Source organism: Ceratotherium simum, chromosome X, assembly GCF_057802395.1.
Source record: "Ceratotherium simum simum isolate JZ-2026a chromosome X, ASM5780239v1, whole genome shotgun sequence".
NCBI lineage: Eukaryota > Metazoa > Chordata > Mammalia > Perissodactyla > Rhinocerotidae > Ceratotherium > Ceratotherium simum.
This window is the reverse complement of record NC_141940.1, coordinates 39,897,206-39,903,310: the sequence shown is the minus strand read 5'-3', so window position 1 is coordinate 39,903,310 and position 6,105 is coordinate 39,897,206.

Below are 6,105 nucleotides of genomic sequence, written 5' to 3'. Positions count from 1 at the left end.
TAGCTGCATTGTTAAGCCAAGAGAAGACATTGGTAGCAGTTTTTTATTCAACTGTAAGACCTTAAGATATCTAGGGTTTACTAAAAACTAGATATAGTGTCATTCTATGCATTATACCTGAATTTCAGGATGTATAATGCCTGCTGGATCTCTAGTTCTTATTCCTGAGGATAGGAATTAGATATTTTCCTACAGGAGGAGAGTAGTTTCTATAATTCATTTTGAGCCAATTTTGCCAAACATGGTCAAATTTCCCTACATCAGTAGTTGACACACATTTGGCATTTAATTTCAGCCTTTCTAAATAAAAACTATTTGGAGAAGGCAAATGTGCAAAATTTTAGAATGGATTATAATGCATTGCAAAATGTTAAGTGAGTTTTCTTTGTGTATCATCAAATAAGGGTGCTCTTTTACTCTGGGAAGCTACATGCTGCTTGAGCTTGGTGAAGAGTGCTCCATTATCTTTAAGCCTGGTTCTGCTTTCGTTTGCTTTGGTTTTGCTTTATGTTGAGTATTGGGATATCTACTTTACAGTGAGTCTTTTGAAAAAAGTGATTCAAAACGGACCGAAGTGAGCTCTGAAATGTGTGCCTCTGACCCTCTAGCCCTTTGTCACCTCAAATCTCTGCTCTGAGAGAAGCTGCCGTGGAGCATTGATGCCTTAACTTGCTGATTATCCTGTTTTCTGAAGTGTTGGATCAGTTGATGAGGGCTTGCCACGTCAGAATGTTTTGACATAAAACCTCTACAGTGGGCCCCGTTGGGTAATCCAGTTCTGAGGATAAGGTTTTGAGGTCATCTAAGAAAGGCCCTCAATCCCCATCTTTGATCCCTATGCCTGAGAGAAGGGCAGTATTCAATTCCCTGTGACGCTCAGCAAAATGCCGTAAGTACCTCCAAGGCCATTCTTTTTTTCTCCAGTGGGAGAGGCCAAGTGTCTGGGATGGCAAGCAGTTCTTGACTAGGGAACAGTAGCAGGAACAGACTTGGTGGGGTGTGAGGAGGCGGCATCCAAGCTGAATAGAGTTGCAGGGGGAGCACAGTTGAAAGGAGACTGTACCTGTGACAGCCATATGATCACTTCCAAGCAAAAGGCCCCACCAGGTTGTTTTTTTTTTGCTGAGGAAGATTCGCCCTGAGCTAACATCTTTGCCAGTCTTCCTCTATTTTGTATGTGGGTCACCACAACAGCATGGCCGCCAACGAGTGGTGTTGGTCCGTGCCCAGGAACTTGAACCTGGGCCGCCAAAGTGGAGCACACCAAACTTAATCACTAGGCCACGGGGCCGGCCCCACTCACCAGGTTCTGTTTCACATCCACTCCTGGCCTTCCACTCTCAGAACCAGAGAAAAGGAGATTACTTGGACCAAGGCTGAGCTCTCAACTCCCAAAGCTAATGCCTTTATAAAAGATTTATTTCATCTCAAGTTGGGGCTGCTAGTCTCCTTTCCGGATTTTGAGAAGTGTTTTCTGCTAAAGAGTTTATTTAGCTTGCCCATTAATAGCACATAGCACTAACCTCAAGGTTATTAGAACTATAAGCTTGAACTTTAAAAAAAAAAGCAAACATTGTCTCTCCTATTGACCGACCCTCCTACCATCTCCCTCCTACTAGCTCTTGGTTGTGGGGGCAGGGGAAGAGGCCTCCAGAAAGGAGTCAGGTTATTGGTGGCACCTCCCCCACACAGAACTCTCCAAGTGAGGATGAAGGAAGAGAGCTCACACTACTGCCCCAAGGCCTATCACTCCATAGAGACCACTGAGGGACTAGGGAGTAAAGGCCCTGTTTGTGAAAACAGCCAGTTCATTTCGTCAGGAAATGGAGCCAGCCTCCTACCTTTGCTTTAGTCTGTCCTTCCAGTCTTTAGCCTGAGACATCTCCAGTTGATTGGCTCCTGGAGCTCTGAGCCCCGGCTTCCTCTGCCTCTGGTTTTCTCTTGCCCTGCCTTTGTCAGGGATGGACTTTCATTGACCGTGACAAGGCCTTTTGCAACCAGTGCATAATGTGACCAAAAGAGGTACGGTTATAAGAGGGCCATGTGTCTTTGGAGTCCTCTAGAGATGCCAAAGCAACCCCCCATCACATGGTAACTGCAGTCACAAGGGTCATCTATACTGTCCTCTCAATAGCTGCAAATGGGAGAAGGGAGGATTAGAATTAACACCACCACCATGGGGTGGGAACACTCCTCATTTCCAGGTGTAGGATTGACCAATCGTGTGCCTATTAGTCATTTGCTGCCTCTTGCCAACTTCTGGCTCTCAGATAAGGCTGTTCTTAAAGGCTCAGCCTTTTGCAAGTGATTATTCAAAAGCACGCTGGGTGGTATCCCTCCCCTCCGAATCAGTCATTGGCTCCTGGACACTGCTGCTTGAAACAAGGGGTTTCTGCCCTGAGGGTCATGGTTTAAAGGCAAAGGTGCTAAAAGCTAGAGACTCACCTCCTGCTTTGCTCCTTCACCATGTTTTGAGCCCTGTTTTTCTCTTGCAGATTTTTTGCCAGTCTGAGACTCCTTGTTTAAAAATAAAGCAAATTCTACCCTGAACCATGACAGAGAAGGCTCAATGTTCCACAGAATCTTGGTTCAAGCACTTCTTCTAAATCACCTTTTTCAAAGTCTTCTAGGTCTTTTCTGGAAAACTGCAGGGCAGCTAAGATGTGAAGGGGTGTATTCAGCTCCCATGTACTAAAGGCATGAGGGGGTTGGGATCGGGCCTTGCCGTTGGTTCTCAGGTTGTCCTGGGATCTCTCTGCTGGTGCCGGCGTTGGTAGCTGCCTCAGAAGACCTTATGCTGTTAAGAAAGGCCTGTGTGAAAAAACGGTTATTTCAGGGATACGCTTGAACGTAAGGTTAGTTGTTAGTTGTCAGATCTGAAGGAAATTCCAGTGTAAAGGCGGTTGCTGAGGGCTTGCCTACAGTCTGTTACCCGGGAAAGTGACTTGCCGTCACTCATGTTTGGTGCATTCAGAAGAGAATGTTTAAGTCGGGGGAGGGGGGTCACCATTTCTTTTGAATGTTTCTTATGGGGGAATCCGAATGGGGGGGGGCTATGGGGGGTAATAGGAAGAAGCATGGTCCTTCCCTTCAAGTTCCAGGAATTTGAATTTGACCTGGAAGACCGGTGGCAATGATTGTTTAGTTGCTGCTCTGCATGGCCCCTAGGATTGCAAAGGTAAAGGGCTTAGAGGGCTGGACAGATTCCTGTGTCCTTGCCCTGCCTGAGACTGCTCTCGTGGCTCAGCACTGGGGGCCATGAGAGAGAAGACACTTCCTGACCACCACCTGCCATTCCCGTCTCTCCCCTCTATTCTGCCTGGAAGCCTGGATGCCCTTAGCCTTTGATGTTCCTAAGTAGATCTTGCCATGAAGATTCTTAGGCTCTCCGTTCTTTTTGAGGATGTTCCCTTAGTTTTTTGCTTGCAGAGTGAAAGGGAAGGAGAGACAAAGGGGCAGGGGAGCTTTTTCCATCCCAGCCCTTAGTAACCTGACCAGTCCCAGAGCCTCAGAAACCTAGCTGTCTTCTTGCTGCAGCTGAGCCCATGTGGGTGTGAGCCTCTTTGTTGCTGGCCTGTTGTATGCCCCTCAGTGACAGCCTATTGTCCCTGCCCCGTGCCCTAAGGGAGACCAGAGGATCTCCACTGGCCACCAGAGTCAGACTCTTCTCTATCTTTTCCCTTTCCCGAGCTCTTTTTTTTTTTTTTTTTTTGGTGAGGAAGATTGTCCCTGAGCTAACATCTGTGCCCATCTTCCTCTATTTTGTATATGGGACGCCGCCACAGCATGGCTTTATGAGTGGTACATAGGTCCACACCCGGGATCCAAACCTGAGAACCCCGGGCCACCGAAGCAGAGAGCAAGAACTTAATCACTATGTCACTGGGCTGGGCCCTTTTCCCGAGCTCTTTTCCTCAATATAGTCCTCCAATAGCTCAGCTACCAACTGTAAAATTAAAAACAGGGGGAGGGGAAGCTCATTTTGAAGCAAAAATATCTGAAACAATGCCGAGTGGCAATAGGCCTGACTCCCATTCTCCTCTGCCCTGCTTTGTTTTTCCAACTGTCTCAATTCTTCCATTCTCCATGTCTCCACTGCCACACTCAGCGTGTCCACTCACTGTGGCAGCTGGGGCTTGTTGCTTCACCCATGTAGTTGCCACAAGCTCACTCACTCCTTGTGGTTTTGATTCAGGGTTTGAATATAAACAGAACAGGGCAGCCAGGCCTGACCAATGTATTTCACCTGGGCGATACACTGCGCAGAGGTTTCCTACTCCAGCATATAAGTCAGCCTGGAGCTACACTGCCCAACTTTAGTTATCACCCTCAAAGTTCTTGGGGTAGGGCCTCTGATGACATGGTGGGTGGAGACTTTGTGGTGTGGGAGGGGCTGCAGCAAGGAAGGGGAGGAGCACGATGAGGGAGGGCTGCCCAGTGGCTGAAGTCTGGCTGATAACACTTAACCATCATTATCCCTTTCCTGCAGCCACCCCCTGGCCCAGCTGCACTAGGGGGAGCCAAGCAGAGGACAGAGGGAAGAGACACCTGCGGAAAATGGCTCAGGGCTTGGGGAGTGGCATGAGCGCCAGCCTCAGCACCTGTCACTCCCCTCTTCTTCCCCTTTATGTCCCCAGCAGCCAGGGTGACAACACGCTGTTCAGTTCCCACTCATTCAGCAGACAGGAAAGTTCATCACAAACAAAGCACTGTGCTAGGTGCTAGGAACATGGAAACAGGTCCCACATGGCCCTCGACTCTGAGGCGCTCTTGTCTAGAGGGGGAAACAGGACATTACAATTTGGTGTGAAAAGGACTATCATGAGGGAAGAACCAGGTGCGACAGGAGCACGGGAGGAGGCGCCTAAGCCAATGTTGGGAATCAGGGAAAGCTTCCTGGAGAAAATTATTTTGACTCTTGAAGCAGTTGATTAGAAGTTGGCCAAAGAGGGAGGAGGAAGAAGAGTGTTTCAGGCAGACAGAATAGCACGTGCTTCCTGGACACCCAAAAGAATGCGGCCGGGGCGTGTGTGTGTGTGTGTGTGTGTGTTTGGGGGTAGGATGGAGAACTGTGATGACGGGTGGGGCTGGTAAGACCAGATCATGGAGGATCTTACAAGTAGAGTGACCATATGCCTCTTGTCCCAGCGTCTTTATTAATGGCACCCCTTTTCACTCTCAAAAGTGTCCTTGTTTGGATAATATGGTAACCTTATTATATGGTAACCCTACTTGTAAGACATACTGAGGAGTTTGAACTTTATCCTGGGAGCAAAGAGCAGCCACTGATGGTTTTAAGCAGGGTACTGACAGGATCAGATTCACGCAGTTAAAATAGACTGGCAGTAACGTGAAGAACGGATTGGGTGGGGGCAAGAGCGAGGAAACGGAGATGAGTTAGGAAGCCATGCAGTTGTCCAAGGGTGAGATGAGGGTGGCCGAGGCAAGAAAAGTGCTGGTAGAGAGAAGACCAATTTGCAATATAGATTGGAGGAAAATACAACAGAACGTGGTGATGTTCTGATGTAGGGATTTAGGGAGAAGGAGTCGTCCAGGACAACTTCCATCTCTCTGGCCTGAGGGCCTGGTGGACGCTGGTGCTGTGGAGTTTGGGGGATGATGCTGAAGTTCCATTGAGGACCTGCTAAGTTTAAGGTGCCTGGGGGGCCTCACCAGGAGGAGTCAACGGGCAGCTGTTGCAGCCAGAAGAAAGGTTGTTGTGGATATTGATACAGTTTTGCCCAAATACCCTTTCCAGACGGTCGTGAAGCGCTGGGGCTGTAAGCTAGGCCAGCCTTAAGGATCCTCGGTGTTTGAATCCAAAGGACAAGGAAAAGTGGGGGAGGCTATGGAATGGGAGGAAAGCTAGGGAACAATGAAAAAAGTTAAAAAGGGTTTTAAATGCACAAGATAAAAATCTGGGTTATAGGTTATCTAAAGGAGAGAGATAAATAGAAGCCAACAAAGAAGGCTCTAAAAGAAAGAGGTGTGGATCTTTTTAAAATTATAGACAGTTTACAACAGCATTACAGACAATTTGGGAAATGTGTGTACAAAGCCTTAACCTATAATCTGCCTCCCCATCACAATGATGATTATTTTGGT